Source organism: Phyllobates terribilis, unplaced genomic scaffold (genome assembly GCF_046119375.1).
Source record: "Phyllobates terribilis strain yellow unplaced genomic scaffold, ASM4611937v1 Scaffold_47__1_contigs__length_9908305, whole genome shotgun sequence".
NCBI classification, from domain to species: domain Eukaryota; kingdom Metazoa; phylum Chordata; class Amphibia; order Anura; family Dendrobatidae; genus Phyllobates; species Phyllobates terribilis.
In genome coordinates, this window is record NW_027362807.1 from 7,374,688 (window position 1) to 7,394,202 (window position 19,515).

General features: G+C 43.2%; 1 pseudogene; it reads left to right on the plus strand.

Annotated features, from left to right (window-relative positions):
* Nucleotides 1-19,515, plus strand: part of LOC141191570 (uncharacterized) — a 773,803-nt pseudogene that overhangs the window by 715,709 nt on the left and 38,579 nt on the right.

Here is a 19,515-nt window from a genome sequence, read left to right on the forward strand (position 1 = left end):
AGTGCAAATCTGGATGTTGGTAATGCGGCTGATGTGATTTACCTGGACTTTGCAAAGGCATTTGATACTGTATCACATATACTGAAGCTACAGAAGCAATGACTTGGGGGAACTATATGTAGATGGGTGAGGAATTGGCTAAATGATAGGAAACAAAGAGTCGTCATAAATGGTACAGTCTCTAAATAGGACATAGTCAGCAGTGGGGTGCTACAGGGATCTGTGCTAGGACCAATTCTCTTTAACCTCTTTATTAATGACCTTGGGGATGGGATTGAGAGTTAAGTGTCAGTTTTTGCTGACGACACCAAACTATGTAGGATATTAAAATCTGATCTTGACATTACGATATTGCAGAACGATCTGGATAAGATGACTGAATGGGCAAACACTTGGCAGATGAGGTTTAATGTAGATAAATGTAGAGTAATGCACCTAGGATGTAGTAATCCTAATGCTGCATATACATTAAGTGGGAGTATACTCGGGACTACAGAACAGGAGAAGGATTTGGGTATTCTAGTTACAAGTAAGCTGAGCAGCAGTGCTCAATGTCAAGCAGCAGCCGCAAAAGCAAACAAGATTTTAGGGTGTATAAAAAGAGAAATAAAATCCTGCAATCCCAACGTATTGTTACCCCTTTATAAATCACTGGTGAGGCCACATCTGGAATATGGGATCCAGTTTTGGGCTCCACATTTTAAAAAGGATATTCAGAAGTTAGAGTCAGTTCAAAGGCAGCAACTAGATTATTATATACAGTGCTGGCCAAATGTATGGGCACCCCTGCAATTCTGTCAGATAATACTCAGTTTCTTCCTGAAAATGATTGCAATCACAAATTCTTTGCTCTTATTCTCTTTATTTAATTTGCTTGCAAGGAAAAAACACAAAGAGAATGAAGCAAAAATCAAATCATTGATCATTTCACACAAAACTCCAAAAAAGGGCCGGACAAAAGTATTGGCACCCTCAGCCTAATACTTGGTTGCACAACCTTTAGCCAAAATAACTGCGAACAACCGCTTCCGGCAACCATCAATGAGTTTCTTACAATGCTCTGCTGGAATTGTAGACCACTCTTCTTTGGCAAACTGCTCCAGGTCCCTGATATTTGAAGGGTGCCTTCTCCAAACTGCCATTTTGAGACTCTCCACAGGTGTTCTATGGGATTTAGGTCTGGACTCATTGCTGGCCACCTTAGAAGTCTCCAGTGCTTTCTCTAAAACCATTTTATAGTGCTTTTGGAAGTGTGTTTTGGGTCATTGTCCTGCTGGAAGACCCATGACCTCTGAGGGATACCCAGCTTTCTCACACTGGGCCCTACATTATGCTGCAAAATGTTTTGGTAGTCTTCAGACTTCATAATGCCATGCACACGGTCAAGCAGTCCAGTGCCAGAGGCAGAAAAGCAACCCCAAAACATCAGGGAACCTCCGCCATGTTTGACTGTAGGGACCGTGTTCTTTTCTTTGCCTCTTTTTTTTTCCTGTACACTCTATGTTGATGCTTTTTCCCAAAAAGCTCTACTTTTGTCTCATCTGACCAGAGAACATTCTTCCAAAACGTTTTAGGCTTTCTCAGGTAAGTTTTGGCAAACTCCAGCCTGGCTTTTTTATGTCTCAGGGTAAGAAGTGGGGTCTTCCTGGGTATCCTACCATACAGTCCCTTTTCATTCAGACGTCGGCGGATAGTACGGGTTGACACTGTTGTACCCTCGGACTGCAGGGCAGCTTGAACTTGTTTGGATGTTAGTCGAGGTTCTTTATCCACCATCCGCACAATCTTGCGTTGAAATCTCTCGTCAATTTTTCTTTTCCGTCCACATCTAGGGAGGTTAGCCACAGTGCCATGGGCTTTAAACTTCTTGATGACACTGCGCACGGAAGACACAGGAACATTCAGGTCTTTGGAGATGGACTTGTAGCCTTGAGATTGCTCATGCTTCCTCACAATTTGGTTTCTCAAGTCCTCAGACAGTTCTTTGGTCTTCTTTCTTTTCTCCATGCTCAATGTGGTACACACAAGGACACAGGACAGAGGTTGAGTCAACTTTAATCCATGTTAACTGGCTGCAAGTGTGATTTAGTTATTGCCAACACCTGTTAGGTGCCACAGGTAAGTTACAGGTGCTGTTAATTACACGAATTAGAGAAGCATCACATGATTTTTCAAAGGGTGCCAATACTTTTGTCCACCCCCCTTTCTTAGGTTTGGTGTGGAATTATATCCAATTTGGCTTTAGGACAATTCTTTTTGTGTTTTTTTCATTGAAGACAAATTAAATGAAGAGAACAATACCAAAGAATTTCTGATTGCAATCATTTTCAGGAAGAAACTGAGTATTATCTGACAGAATTGCAGGGGTGCCAATACTTTTGGCCAGCACTGTAGGATGGTAGACCTCTCATATGATGAGAGGTTGAAAAAGTTGAGCTTGTTTAGCTTAGAAAAACGACGCCTCAGAGGGGATCTCATCTACAGGTATAAATATATGTGTGGTCAGTACAAAGGTCTAGCACATGACTTATTCCTTCCAAAAATATCAAATAATTTGGTCCAGAATCTGATAAATTAGTCAGAGACCAAATTTAATTCAGCAAACATTAAATTTTTATTAATAAAATACACAGACACAAAATAGAAAAGAGATAAAAAGCACCTCCATGCTATGAGGGATCAACCACTGCATATATATGCCTAATATTATATGTATATGGTATAAAATTAATACTATACTTCCATAAAGTGCTAAAGTGCAAGCTGTGAGTTAAAGATATCCTAACAGTGCAAAATGCAAAACATGGTGTAACAAGATGATAAACATACCACAGAGCAGCTATATTGCTGGCACCAAGGTTGTGCAGCGTCCTTGGGGTTGAGGGATGCTGCACAACCTTGGTGCCTGCAATATAGCTGCTCTTTGATATCATTCTGCATGGACAGCCACCAAAAAAGTCTGGCAATGGCTTTCCATGTAGCAGTAACCCCAGGATGACCACTTAAGACGGAATCATGAAATTCTTGTAACACACACAATCTTAGGTACACAGGCACAAATGATTTAGATCCTGGAGTGTCCGGAGAAGCCAATGATTGGGCGTTATGGATCTCCTTTTCCAATTCTGAGGTTACCATAGAAACTACAATACCCTGAGGAATTATGGAGGATGGAGGTACTGGAGGTGAAACTGAATTGAGACTACGAGATAATGCGTCAGCTTTCACATTCTTAGACCCCGGTCTGAATGTAATGCCTCTGCGGGAGTTTATCTTTTAGCTGATTCAATGTAAGCTAGATTCTTCTGATCAGTGACCACAGTAACTGGATGAACCGCTCCTCCAAAAAATGCCTCCATTCCTCAAAGGCTAATTTTACAGAAAGTAACTCACGATTCCCAACATCATAACTTCTTTCCGCCGGCGAAAATTTTTTAGACAAAAAAGCCCATGGACGCAAGTTAGTCAGAGTTTTGGACCCTTGCGACAAAACCGCCCCCACTCCGACCTCCGAAGCATCCACCTCTACAATGAATGGCTCTTTGAGATCCGGTTAGATCAGAATGGGAAGAGACATGAAACACTCTTTTCATGTTTCAAAAGCCCTGATAGCACTCTGTGACCACACCTTGAGATTTGCCCCCTTACATGTAAGGTCAGTAAGAGGTTACACAATCTGAGAAAACCCCTTGATAAATTTCTTATAATAGTTGGCGAATCCCACAAAATGCTCCAAAGGCTTGAGATCACAAAGCTGAACCCAGTCAATTATGGCCTGTACCTTCCAAAAACACATTTCTCTAATTTAGCACACAAAGAGTTCTCCCTTAATCTTTGTAACACAACAGGGACATGTGCATTTAATAACCCAAATGGCATGACAAGTAGTGTTGAGCTAACTTGTTTTGGCATTTAAAATTTGTGTTCGTGTGCAGGGTCCCGACTTGTTCGCGCCAAAAAATTGGCTCCGAAATGCTGAACAAATTCGCTCAACACTAATGACAAGGTTTTCAAACAGACCCTCAGACCTTAAAAACGCTGTTTTCCACTAATCACCCTCCCGGATGCGTATCAAATTGTAAGCCCCTCTAAGATCAAGTTTAGAGAACACCATGGCCCCCAGAAGCTGATTATATAGGTTGTGGATGAGTGGAAGTGGGTACGTATTTTTAACCATGATTTTGTTGAGTTCTCGGAAATCAAGGCAAGGACGGAGACCCCCATCTTTCTTTTATACATAGAAAAAAGCAGCAGCTACCAGAGAGGAGGAAGGACAGATATGACCCTTCCGTAAACTTTTGTTAGCATATTCTTGCCCATTCAGACCCAGACAAATTGTAAAGGAGAGCTTTAGGCAATTTGGCACAAGGAATAAGATCAATAGCACAATCATAAGGATGATGGGGAGGTAGTATCTCCGTCTCTTTCTCCAAGAACACATCTCCAAAGTCCTTCAGGTACCCCGGCAGACCCTTCAGACTAGAGGAGCATATTTGTACAGTTTTTAGCTATTTCTTGCAACAATTAGGGCCACATTTAACAATCTCCCTCTGACACCAATCAATAACAGGATTGTGAATCTGCAACCATGGAAGCCCTAGTACCAACCCAACAGGTAAATTATCCAACACAAAACATGAGAAGGATTCAAAGTGGAGTGCTCCCACTTGAAGCGTGAAATCCACTGTTACCTTCTTGATCAAATTCCTAGATAATGGTGTCTTGTCAAGGGCGAAGATTTGCATGGGTCTTTCTAAACTAACTGTCCCTAACCCTAACTTCCGAACCAGTCCCGAATCAATAAAGTTAGCAGCAGACCCACAGTCAATGAAAGCCAATGTTGATAACACCTGGTTCTCAAAGCATAACACTGTATTTATCAGTACTTTAGAAGAAAAAGGTACCTGGGAGTCTGGGTGACCTCCTCGGCCATCACCCACACTCAGACGTTCTCCTGATGGTTTGCTAGCCTGAGGGCGAGTAGGGCAATTCTTGAGAAAATGTCCAGAGAGACCACAGTACAGGCAGTCTGAGATCTTGTCTACGTCTACAACACGAAGATTGGCAACTTTAATCTCCAATGGCTCCACCTCCGGTAAATGGACCTGCTCCGGGGATATATAATGGGCAGCTTGGTGTTCCTCATGTCTCTCATGGATTCTACAGTCCATTCGTATGGCCTGGGTCATGGCTTCCGCCAGGGAACAAGGAGCTTCATGGAGGACCAGGGCGTCCTTAAGGGTTTTGGAAAGGCCTTTGTGGAACTGGCACCTGAGACCTGCATTGTTCCACAGAACTGCAGTGGACCACTGCCAGAACTCAGTACAGTAGTCCTCAGCTGTGCGACGCCTTGAACCAGGTTTATGATCTTAGCCTCAGGGACCTGGATCCTCTTGGGTTCGTCATATGTCAGTCCTAAACTGTCAAAGAAGGTGTCAACAGAAAACCGTTCTGGGGCTTGTGGGGACAAGGAAAATGCCCAGGTCTGAGGGCACCCTTGCAGAAGGGACAGGATTATTCCCACCTGCTGGAACTCTTCCCCTGACGATCAGGGGCGCAGGGTAAAAAATAACCTACAGCTCTCCCTGAAGACCCTAAACTGGTCTTTCTCTCCAGAAAATTTATCAGCGAGGTCTAATACAGATTCCGGAGAGACCAACTGTACATCAGAGGGTACTAACGTCACAGCCACTGCCGACAGCTTCAGCACGCCCCTGTACAAGCGGAGCAAAACCGCAGGTGCGGTGAACAAGCAGAGCAGAGCAAAACCGCAGGTGCGGTGAACAAGCAGAGTGGAGCACAACCGCAGGTGCGGTGTACAAGCGGAGCAAAACCGCAGCAGGTGCGGTGAACAAGCAGAGCGGAGCAAAACCGCAGCAGGTGCGGTGAAAAAGCAGAGCGGAGCAAAACCGCAGGTGCGGTGAACAAGCACAGCGGAGCACAACCGCAGGTGCAGTGAACAAGCACAGCGGAGCACAACCACAGGTGCGGTGAACAAGCACAGCGGAGCACAACCGCAGGTGCAGTGAACAAGCACAGCGGAGCACAACCACAGGTGCGGTGAACAAGCAGAGCTGAGCAAAACCGTAGGTGCGGTGAACAAGCAGAGCGGAGCAAAACCGTAGGTGCGGTGAACAAGCAGAGCGGAGCAAAACCGCAGGTGCGGTGAACAAGCAGAGCGGAGTAAAACCGCAGGCCCGGTGAACAAGCAGAGCGGAGTAAAACCGCAGGCCCGGTGAACAAGCAGAGCAGAGTAAAACCGCAGGCCCGGTGAACAAGCAGAGCAGAGTAAAACCGCAGGCCCGGTGAACAAGCAGAGCAGAGTAAAACCGCAGGCGCGGTGAACAAGCAGAGCAGAGCAAAACTGCAGGCGCGGTGAACAAGCAGAGCAGAGCAAAACCGCAGGCACGGTGAACAAGCAGAGCAGAACAGAACCGCAGGTGCGGTAGACAAGCGGAGCAGAGCGTAACCACCGGAGCGATGAACAAGCAGAACAGAGCAGAAGGTGAAGGCAGACAGGACAGGGCTCTGTTCACATGGAACAGACTGGAAAATACAGGAAGATGGTTAGAACACAGGAGGTAGATATGGAGGCAGGGAAAGGGGACAAGCAGAACCAGATACACACAAGGTACTTACAATGAAGTAGCGAGTAGACACAAAACTCACAAACAGAAGTTGGAGTTAGGTGCAGGTTCAGACACTGCAGGCAAAGGGAAGGTACGGACATAGATATAAGTAACGGGCTAGGACACTGTTCAGACAGGAACTGAACCGGGAAGAAGCCTGGGAACTCAGCCCCCAGGGTGGCGGAAACAGACTAGAAGTCAGAGATACAGGTAGTGGCCCTGCGTACTCGGCCCCCAGGGTGGCGGAAACAGACTAGAAGTCACAGGTACAGGAAAAGGCCCTGGATACTCAGCCCCCAGGGTGGCAGACAGACTAGAGTCAGGACAGGACCTGGCACCTCAGTTGCAAAAGACAAACTGAGTGAAAGTGTTGCTCAGGCACCTCCTACTGGGTGGAGGGGGTTTAAGTATCCAGTGACTCACAGCAATAGGCTGGGGACGCATTAGGACTGTGCACACAGCTATAAGAAACAAGCAGAAAGCCGCGCCGACGCCCTAAGCAATCAGACAAGAGACATGGACACAGCAGGTAATGGAGCAAAGAGTGCAGCATGGACTGACAGGTAAGATTGCGGTCTTGCATGGTGGGAGGTGGTGCACCATGCAAGCACGCCACCAGGGATGTTTCAACCATATTGGACCACCGAGCTGTCAATCAAAGTACCGACAGCTCCAGCACGCCCCTGTACAAGATTAGACAGCTGAGCAGTCAGTAACTGCATCCCAGACACAGTGAGGGGTGAAACTGTGACAATTATCATTTTCTTCCATACAGTACAGGGTCAAATTGTCTGAGAAGTACTCAGTAATCAATGGACACCCAAGTGTTTGAAAGGGAAGGATATAAAAGTATCACAGAGACTCACATGTTGCCAACCATGAATAAGCATTGGTTTCATATGTGGGCACTTGGTGGTATGCCATCACAACATCACAACAGTTTTTATGAATTTACAATAAATGTGAGGTTTTAACAATATAGACAATACTGGAGAATTCATCTCTCCTCCTTTCTCTACTTGAAATGTCCCTGACCAGGGCGGTTCCATGGGGTGATCTTCAGACAAAGTGCATTGAATAAACAGTGAGCTTACCTCCCTCTTCATTTTCCCATTATATGCATGTTTTCCCTATAGTGACGAATATTTATTTTTGCTAAAACTGTGATAGTTTCACTTTAAAACTTTTTTTAAACCTTTTTTATAAACTTTTTTAAACAACTCTCATTAGTGCGATCATACAACATACAAGCCTTTTATTTCTCAGGTGATGCACTGTACTACTGTTGTGCCATGTATTATCACTTGTCAGTGTAATAGTAACGGCCCCATACAGATGAGATACGTTTTGGCTGAACGGTCATTTGGCAGACAGCTATCTCTCCTGACTCCCCCATACTCACAAATATTCCAGCTTTCCTGTGGTCTGTATGACTGACTGCATTTGTAGTCAACCAAAACCCCCAAAATCAGTGCTTTCATGCAACTTTAGTCTAATATTTAAGGGTGGCGTTAAAAAGTAACTTATTGGACTCTGCCTCTGGCCTGGCCTAATAGACTTTCGTACATTGCAGGCCCAGAAACCATTATTAAGCATTTAAGTATTGTAGGAACTAGGCAGCCCCATACTATTGAGCATTTGGGGAAGAAGGGGCATTGGGCCGAACTCTGTCTACTTAGATGCCATGTTTGCTTTTTGCAGGAGCAAGTGGTTAAGCTGCCAGGGATTTTGTTGCAGCCGCATCTGTGCCATCCTTGCTGTGTACATGTATGTTCTGGTGCCCAAAAGAGTTCATATAAAAACAAAAACCCCAAAAAATGTTTAACGTGTTAAGAAATAATAACATGTGTTTTCTGCTTTTTGCATGTTTTTTCTTTTTACAAGAATTGTTGGTGACCATTTTCTTTTGAAACATTTTAATATCTGCTTTTTTTTTTTTCTCTTGTAATATTGGAAAGCCTAAGGCCAGAAATAAACTTCATAATACACTGTACACGTAGACTTTGGTATCAAATAATTGCTGTCCGCGGTGTTTGTGCAATCAAAACAGCTTTTATAAAAGCTTCAAACTTCTGTGTGTGAATCAGACATGAGCTGTAACTTGATAGAAGATTACAGTCTGGGGAAGATGGGAAACATTCATACAGACAGCCGGTGGTGATGTGTTCAATGACGGTTTGTGGCTAAATATGTTTTTAGAGCTGTAGTAGAAGATGTTGCCTCATCATGTAGTTATTTCTCATGTCACGTGTAATGAATATCTCCTGCAGTATTGCTGATGCCAATTCCAGTGTCGGAAAATGAGACGAGAATTAGTGGTATGGAAGATAAGTCTATGAGAAACGTATTCAGCTGCAGACTCCGAGGAAGAAATTGCTTGTTGTCTGTGGCCTAAAATATAAAGGTTTTATTACTAGATGTAAAGAAGAAAACTAAATACTGTAAAATAATAAATATGCTTATATGTTTCCCCTCATTATCTCCAATAGTTGTATTATACCAACAGGATTTTTATCTTCTACTCATTCAGGTATCTACAACACCGAATCCTCTCAGTGGAGATCTTCTATATAAGAATATTTTCCTGATTTATCCATCGAAGATGGATATGGACAGGGACAAGATGGCGGAGAGGATATTACACCTCACCCTAGAGATCCTCTTCCGGCTTACTGGAGAGGTGAGAGATTCTGATGACGTCACATCATTCTTATCTATGGGAATAACAGATGAACAGAACTGGAGAGGTGAGGACTCTGGAAATGTCTGTAGTGAGATTTATTAATGTGTCTCTCCATAACCAGGATTACACAGTAGTGAAGAAGACCTCTAGTGAGTGCTGTCAGGACCCTGTGTCTGAGGGATGGGGAAAACCCCTGAGACTAATCACGGGGCCTCCACCTCACCCCATGATACATGATGATATCAATGACCAGAAGATCCTAGAACTCACCTACAAGATGATTGAGCTTCTGATTGGAGAGGTGACATTACTGGGAATGCTGGGACATTATACAGTAACGCTAAGAAGGGATCGGGGAGATGACGGTATCAATGTATGTGTCAGGTTCCTATAAGGTGTCAGGATGTCGCCGTCTATTTCTCCATGGAGGAGTGGGAGTATTTAGAAGGACACAAAGATCTGTACAGGGACGTCATGATGGAGATTCCCCAGCCTCTCACAACACCAGGTAAATGACAGGACTAAATACACACGGCCTACAATTATCTGTATGAAAATAATTAATTCAGTCCCTGTATGTGTTTCCTCCAGATCGATCCAGTAAGAGGACAACACCAGAGAGATGGCCCTGTCCTCTTCTTCCACAGGACTGTAAACAAGAATATCCCAATGTTCCTCAGGATCATCAGGTAGATGGAGAGAAGGTGTCATGAGATCTCCCCTATGATGTGTAGACGGCTGTGAAGGTCTTGTTTTATCCACCAGTATTTATATTTGTGTAATGAGAACGGTGGAGATGACGGGATTAGAGCGGATCATAGATGGGACTTCTCCATCTGACTTTTATAATATTTGTTCCAGAGTGAAGATCAGACCCATATTAATACTACAGAGACAAATGTGACGGGTGATAAGCGCTGTAAAGAAGAGATTCCTACATATGACTACCCAGGTGAGTAGTAACCACTAAATGCAAAGAAGTTACAGATTCTTCTCAGTCACCCGCTGTGGCGGCTTTATCGGTGGTGTAGTTCGGCCGTATCACAATCGTGTGATCACCATTTTGCCGCTCGACCACAACATTCTCCTTTATCTGAAAATGTTCAAATTACTTTGTGAAATCGTGAAAGCCCTTTTCTATAGAACTTACAACCTGGAGGATCTACCTACCCCCTGGGATTAGAAGACACTGTTCGTTACCTGCCCAAATCTGTAAACTACAAAGCCAAATGACAGCGTATGTAGAATGTGCTGACAAGTTAGAAAATCACTTGAAGAAAAATATTATGATGGGTCTGTAAGAGAAAGTGGAGGGTAATGATGCTGTTGGCTTCCTAGATCCCTGATATCTTATTGGATGAATCTACCTTCTCTCCCCTCTGTGCTGCTGAATGTCCTCATATGGTACCTACAAGACACTGTACAATAACAACAGTTTCCCTTTATCCTGACTTTTCAATTTCTTTTAAAACCAACTAACTTCAAACAGGATAGCGATAACCTACACAGAAAACATTACACCTGAGCCATGATATATCTCTAAGCTGTGCGTGGCTGATGGCTGTAATATACATTTATTCACGCCTGCAGGAGATGTGTTGGCATGGCTCGAACCCTGGTTTCATGGATTCACTCCACGTCATAAATTCCATTATGTTTTCAATCCTAAGGAATTCAGATTACTGCACAATCTCTCTTGAAATGGGGTCGCTAATACTTTCTCTACTCTTCTGGTCAGAATTCATCGTAGCTCCAATGGTTTATCATAAATGAGTGCAACTCCAGTTTAGTGTTGGATTTCTCCCTTCATACATACGTTGTGTTAGATCCCTCCTGTTTGTTTTTTCCATCTTGTGTTTTGCGGTCACGTGACCATCTGCCTTTATATTCCAACTCCGCCCTTTTGGCTGTGGTGGACTTCATTGTTTTTTGACTGTTTTGCTGGCCAGGTGCTTCTGTGCCTATCTCTGTCAGTTTGCTTGGTCCTTTTGGGACCTCTAGTACCTTTTTGTCAGTTTATCTTTTTGTGTTCTGCAACAACTTTCTCTGTTCAGGAGGTGTCCCATTTTTGTTCCAGTCCTTAGTTCTTTTAGGGACCCCTTACCTTTATTCTATAGGTCTCCATTCAGACTAGCCTAGGACTAAGGCGGGTCCGTTCGCTAGGAACAGGCAGCCCGCTATATCGTAGGGATTCAGCTTAGTCTTATTGTAGGGAAAGCTTTCCCCTTCTTTCCTTAGTACTTGTTGCAGATCATAACACGTTGTTGTTGGGGATGTTACATGTTTTTATATTCTTTCTTTTTTTTACAGGCTCATTCTGTATGATAGTTTCATTGTATTGGGATCGGCCTTCCTCACTTATGTGACTCTGTAACTCTCTGGTAGCCTTTCAAAAAGATCTCCATTGCCTCTTCCAAATGCCCGAGATCTAAATTTAAGACAACTCAGCTCTGCACTATTCTAAAAAATTGTCTTTGAATGTCTAATATTTCTTCTTGAAACTCATCTGACAGAAAATATTGTCCCTTACGATAGTTTAGATTGCCGAGAGCCACCGAGCCCCATACTCTAATTACTCCCATCACCAGCGCCGCCTGCAGAATGATTAAGGCGGCTCCTGGTGACAGAAGCAGACGTCGCAGGACCAGATCCCAGAGGAGATGGGACACACCATTTGCTGAAGCCCTAATATTACAAAATGTCAGAAAACTAGGGCAGTAGAAATCCCCATAAAGTGACTTTATTTTGGAAATTACAACCTCAGTGAATTAATCTATAGGAGTAGTGATTATTTTGACTACACAGGCACTTTCCGAAAATTAGCACTGGATGCTGGAGCATAAAAATTGCATATTGGCCATTTGATTACCCAACACATAGTGCCCAGATTGTGCTCCAGGACACATACACTGTAAATTAAGTGGGTTCTTCTCACTATAGTAATGCCAAATACATGGATGCTGAATGTGGTTTGGGCACACTGCAAGGCTCAGAAGCGATGGTGAGATTTGACTTCGGAAAAGCAGATGTTGCTGGATTGGTTTATGGAAACCATGTTCCATATTTTGGAGGCTAAAAGAACAAACAGTTGGACACCACGCTCTACTGGTTCATCCTATGAGGTTTTCTATTAGACTGTGAACTATCATTCTATCAATAACTTGCCATTTCTACAGACATTTTAAGTACAATTAACACAAGAATCCCATAGAAAAATAAATAAAGATTGCATACCACTTCTAAATCAGTCTAAACAAACAGATCCCTGGGCTACATGCTAGTCCAGGAAAATGAAGAAATATATGCTCAAGTTTAAATATTCCTCTATTTTTTAGATTTGTGTGTAATAAAATAGATTTTTAAACTTGAGCATATATCTCTTCATTTCCCTGGATTACCATATAGCCCAGGAATGTGTTTGTTTAGACATTTTAAGTAGAAATGTTCAAAAATATAAATTTCAAGGATATTTTATTCAAAATGAATAATTGTTTTTTTTCTTGGCAGATGACTGTACCAGGAGATCAGAGGGACAGGAGATTTTTAAATCGAATGATCTTGAGATCCCACAGGATACAATTGAAGTGAATGCCATTACTTCAGATATACCATCATCCCTTCAAAGCAAAGATCTATCATCTAATTCTATGAAACACATCCTGTCTTCTGATTCATTACCAACTACTAAGGAAAATCAAAATAAAATAAGCATTAAAAAACGAACTGCTCCTAAAGCAAAGAAATCCTTTTCACTTTCAGAAAATGGAAATAGTTTTACTTTCGAGAAGTCTATTCTTAAACATCAAAAAAAACACTCAGCGGACAATAGATTTTTTTGCTCCAAATGTGGAAAATGTTTTAATCAGAAATCAGTTTTTGTTAATCACCAGAGAACTCACACAGGGGAGAAGCCTTTTTCATGTTCAGAATGTGGGAAATGTTTTAACCGGAAAGCGCATCTTAATAACCACCAGAGAACTCACACAGGGGAGAAGCCATTTGTCTGTTTAGAGTGTGGGAAATGTTTTAGCCAGAAATCAGATTTGATTAAGCACCACAGAACCCTTACAGGGAACAAGCCTTTTTCATGTTCAGAATGTGGGAAATGTTTTAACCAGAAAGCACATCTTAATAGCCACAAGAGAACCCACACAGGGAAGAAGCCTTTTTCATGTTCAGAGTGTGGGAAATGTTTTAACCAGAAAGCGCATCTTAATAGCCACCAGAGAATTCACACAGGGGAGAAGCCTTTTTTCTGTTCAGAATGTGGGAAATGTTTTATCCAGAAATCAGATCTTTTTAGACACAAGAGAACTCACACAGGGGAGAAGCCCTTTTCATGCTCAGAATGTGGGAAATGTTTTAATCGTAAAATGATTCTTGATAGCCACAAGAGAACTCACACAGGGGAGAAGCCTTTTTCTTGTTCAGAATGTGGGAAATGTTTTAACCGAAAAGCGCATCTTAATAACCACCAGAGAACTCACACAGGGGAGAAGCCATTTGTCTGTTTAGAATGTGGGAAATGTTTTAATCGTAAAATGATTCTTGATAGACACAAGAGAACTCACACAAGGGAGTAGCCTTTTTCTTGTTCAGAATGTGGAAATGTTTTAATCATAGAATGATTCTTGAAAGTCACAAGAGAACCCACACAGGGAGAAGCCCTTTTCCTGTTCAGAATGTGGGAAATGTTTTACAAGGAAATCAAGTTTGATTAAGCACCAGAGAACCTACACAGGGGAGAAGCCCTTTTCCTGTTCAGAATGTGGGAAATGTTTTAACCAAAAATCAGTTTTGGTTACGCACCAGAGAACCCACACAGGGGAGAGGCCATTTTTATGTTCAGAATGTGGGAAATGTTTTAACCATATATCACATCTTAATAAACACCAGAGAACCCACACAGGGGAGAAGCCTTTTTCATGTTCAGAATGTGGGAAATGTTTTAACCGGAAAGCGCATCTTAATAACCACCAGAGAACTCACACAGGGGAGAAGCCATTTGTCTGTTTAGAGTGTGGGAAATGTTTTAGCCAGAAATCCGATTTGATTAAGCACCACAGAACCCACACAGGGATAAAGCCTTTTTCATGTTCAGAATGTGGGAAATGTTTTAACCAGAAATCAGGTTTGGTTAAGCACCAGAGAACTTACACAGGGGAGAAGCCTTTTTCCTATTCTTTTTTTTTAATCCAATAAATTTTTATAGAGATTTTTTCATTAAGTTTTTTTTTTGACAAAACATCCCAATCCTGGTATGCACGGCACCCCATCCCTCATCCTGGTATGCATGGCTGCCTCATCACCAATCCTGGTATGCATGGCACCACTCATCCATCCCCAATCCTGCCATGCATGGCACCCCATCCCTCATCCTGGTATGCATGGCACCCCATCCCTCATCCTGGTATGCATGGCCCCCTCATCCCCAATCCTGGTATTCATGGCAACTTTTATCCCAAATCTGGTATACATGGCACCCCTCACTTTTATCCCAAATCTGGTATACATGGCACCCCTCATCCCAATCTTAGTATGCATGGCTCCCTCATCCCCAATCCTGGAGTGTATGGCACCCCATCCCTCATCCTGGTATGTATGGTACCCTTTATCACTATCCTGGTATGCATTGCACCCCACATGCCCCAATCCTGGTATGCATGGCACCCCATCCCTCATCCTGGTATGTTTGGTACCCCTCATCCCTATCCTGATATGTATGGTACCCCTCATCCTGGTATGCATGGCACCCCATCCCTCATTCTGGTATGAATGGCACCCCATCCCACATCCTGATATGCATGGTACCCCACATCCCTATCCTGGTATGCATGGTACCCCTCATCTCTATTCTGATATGTATGGCCCCCCTCAACCCCATCCTGGTATGTATAGTGGGCACAATGTACTGGACACTACAACGTAGTGGTCACTTCAACGGCAGTTTGAAATTTTCACTCCGCAACATCCAATGCTGCTTGTTTCTGGAAAACACCCATTTGTCCCTACACCTGTAGGTAAATTCCCAAAGGGGTATAGTTTCCAAAATGGGGTCACTTGAGGGTGGATTCTGTTTTTCTTGCACTTAGGGGCTCTGTATAGAAGAAATTGTGTGACACATTTCGGCACCATATTTACCCATTGCCCTGTGTGAAAATGTAAAATATGAGGCTTAAACATTTTTTTTGTGGTAAAAAATATAATTATTTTTTCTTCACTGCCAATGGTATGACTTTAAAAATGTAAAAATACTCACTACTTCCCTAGATAAATTCCTTGAGAGGTATAGTTTACAAAATGGGGTCACTTGTGGGGGTTCCTGCTGTTTCGGCATGTCAGCGACTCTTCAAATGTGACACGGTGTCTGCAACCTATCCCAGCCAACATAGCACTCCTTTCTTTTCCAAGCCCTGCCGTGCGCCAAAGCGGTAGTTTTCCACCACATTTGGGGTATCGGCATACTCAGGAGAAATTGCACAACAGTTTTTGGGGTGCATTTTCTCCTCTTACCCTTGTAAAAATAAAAAATTTGGGGCTAAAAGATCATTTATGTGGAAAGAGTGCTCACCACACATCTAGATAAGTTCCTTGAGGGGTCTAGTTTCCAGAATGGTGTCACTTGTGGGGGGGGTTCCTCTGTTTAGGCACATCAGGAGCTCCCCTAATGCGACATGGCGTCCGTTAATTATTCAAGCAAATTTTACATTCAAAAAGTCAAATGGCGCTCCTTCCCTTCCGAACCCTGCCGTGCGCCCAAACAGTGGTTTTCCCTCATATATAGGATATCGGTGCACTCAGGAGAAATTGCACAACAAATTTCATGGTGCAATTTCTTCCATTACTATTATGATAATGCAAATTGGTGACTGAAAAACATTTTTGTGGGAAAAATGTGAAAATTTTATTTTTACGGCTCAATATTATAAACTTCTGTGAAGCACCTGGGTGTTCAAGGTGCTCACCACACATCTAGATAAGTTCCCTGAGGAGCAAAAAGTGAAATGGCGCTCCTTCCCTACCGATTCTTGCCGTGCACCCAAACAGTGGTTTTCCCTCACATGGGGTATTGGTGTGCTCAGGAGAAATTGTACTACAAATTGGTAGTCCATTTTTCCTGTTACCCATGCGAAAATAAAAAATTTGTGTCTAAAGTAACATTTGTGTGAAAAAAAGTTAAATGTTCATTGTTTTCTTCCACATTCCAAAAATTCCTGTGAAGCACCTAAATGGTTAATAAACTTCTTAAATGTGGTTTTGAGCACCTTGAGGGGTGAAGTTGTTAGAATGGTGTCAACTTTTGGGTATTTTCTGTCATAAAGGCCTCTCAAAGTCCCTTCAAATAAGATGTGGTCCCTGAAAAAATGGTTTTGTAAATTTTGTTGGAAAAATGAGAAATCAGTTGTTAACTTTTAACCCTTATAACTTCCTAATAAAAAAAAATTGGTGCTGATGTAAAGTAGACATGTGGTAAATGTTATTTATTAACTATTTTGTGTGACATATCTCTCTGATTTATGGGCATGAAAATTCAAAGTTTGAAAATTGCTAAATTTTCGCCAAATTTCAGATTTTTTCACAAATAAACGCAAGTCATATCGAAGAAATTTTGCCACTATCATGAAGTACAAGATGTCACGAAAAAACAGTCTCAGAATCAGGGGAATCGGTTGAAGAGTTCCAGAGCTATTACCTCATAAAGTGACAGTGGTCAGAATTGAAAAAATTGGCCCGGTCACGAAGGCGAAAACCGGCTCTGGCGCGAAAGGGTTAAACTTTTCCAGAAGAAGATACAGATTCAGTGGAATCTAATCCGGAGTTCTTTTTGTTATTCTTGTACCCGGTATTTGAATTTCTCAACCGTTTGTATTCGTGTATGTTCTAAAATGCTCAAATTAGGGATATCATCAAATGGTAGAATAACCGACTTACCTCAATTAATGGACAGTCCTGACCAGGTGTGCACCTACTGCTGGTGCAGCCGGTGCAACTGCATCGGGGCACGACGGTGCAGGGGGGCCCTTGCCGGGCGGCTGATAATGAGGGTAATCTGGCCTGCTTCTCGGAGCCCCATGGCCAGATTGCCATCATCATATGTGGTGGGCATGGAGCGATCCCTGTAGCTCCGCTGCTGACAGGAGGAAAATGGCAGCAGAGCTGCAGAGATCCGTTTTCTGCTTCCTGCCCTGTGCTTCCTCCCTGACACAGGCCCGCGCTGCTTGATGACGTCATCATTTGGTGCGAGCCTGTGTGTCAGGGAGGAAGTTACCGGAGACGAGGAGGTGCAGGGGAGCGAGCTGAGGTAAGTTGTGTTTTTTATTTTTTTAACAAGCTGGGGAGAGCAATGAGAGGAGGCTGGGGAGAGCATTGAGGGGAGGCTGGGAAGAGCAATGAGAGGAGCTGGGGAGAGCAATGAGAGAAGGCTGGGGAGAGCAATGAGAGGAGACTGGGGAGAGCAATGAAAGGGGGCAGGGGAGAGCAATGAGAGGGGGCAGGGGAGAGCAATGAGAGGAGGCTGGGGAGAGCAATGAGAGAAGGCTGGGGAAAGCAATGAGGGGCTGGAAAGAGCAATGACAGGAGGCTGGGGAAACCAATGAGAGGAGGCTGGGGAGAGCAATGAGAGAAGGCTGTGGAGAGCAATGGGAAGAGGCTGGGGAGAGCAATGAGAGAAGGCTGGGGAGAGCAATGCTGGGGCTGGGGAGAGCAATGATGGGGATGGAGGGAGAGAGCAATGACGGGGGTGCTGGGAGAGAGCAATGATGGGGGTGCTGGGAGAGAGCAATGACGGGGGTTTCACTTTGCTTGTACTGTAAAGTCTTGTATATTTTCCATGTGCACATAGCCTTACAGTTAATTGGGGAGAGTCACAGAGACTGAATAATTAATATTATTGGCCGGTGGAGATTATAGTTAATGGGGGGGCACAGTGCTGCTTATCACTTTATATTTTGATTACTAAGTGGCTAATAGTATATTAATGGGGGGGTACATATCTGTATTCAGGAGCGCAGTGCGGGGGAGACATGTATGTATACAATATATGTGACCTTGTTATTTTCTAGGCTGGAGAGCATCATGACAAGACTAATCGTGGCTGGGAGATGTCGACATGAAGGTCTGACCAGATGGAGAAGAAGCAGCAGAAACCGACTCTGATCACGTCAGCGGTAAGTGCCTGGATGTAAATATTATTCTGTATCTGCACTGTGTGACTAGGCGTGATCTTAAAATCCCTTAGGCAGCATTTTCACATTTGTGTGAAATGTTCGTGTGCTGCCAGATTTTTTTTATCGGATGGTCCATGGACTCGTACAGTTTTATAGATCCATTCACACATCCATGAAAATCACGTATCTGAGAATGAGATCTGTGAGGGTCAGAGAATGTCCTGTTCTGGTGCAATTTTGAGGATTAGAATAGGACATGCTTAATGCATCTGTAATCATTGCTCTGGAGGGAGGGAGGGCTTGGCTTCTATCTGTGTACATATGCTTTTGCATGGGCAGCCATTTTAGGGGGTCTCGTGTGTACACGGTAGTGTGGTTCAAACAGTATTTTTTTCTTTTTTTCAAATGTTCCATGTATGCTCACTGTATGCTATTTTTTATTTCAGATGTCTTACAATAGCGAGGAATTTGTCCGTGAACTAATCGAGATGTATCGGTCCCTGCCAAGTACAGTAACCGAAATAAAAAAGGGAGGCATATGGGAAACTAGTTGCTCTCTTTAAGCAGCATAATTCCTGCGAGAAGGTCGATGAGACTGCTGTTCGGAAAAAGATCCAGGGTCTTTGCACAGTCTATAAAAAAGAGCTGGACAAGGTGGAGAAGTCAATGAAGTCTGGTGCCGGCACAGATGAGGTTTATGTGCCCTCGTTATGGTACTATGACTTGCTTGGCTTCACCCGTGACCAGGAGCTGCTGCGCACAATGGTATCTTCGATGCGGCAGACGCTGGATCAAGACCCTGTGATCCCGACTGACACCCCTGTTGGAGATGTAAGTAGCTTCTTTGCTTGCTTCCCTGTAAATAGCATTTAAACTTGGTATGTACATGCCATAGTTGAATAGAAAATATTAACTAATGTTTTACCTGCTTAATTCTGCAGTTTACAAAAGTTATCCCTTCCAGTTCAGATAAGTACACTCCTTTACTATTTTCGCCCCACTCACTTCTCATATTGTTGAATGCCATTTCATATCC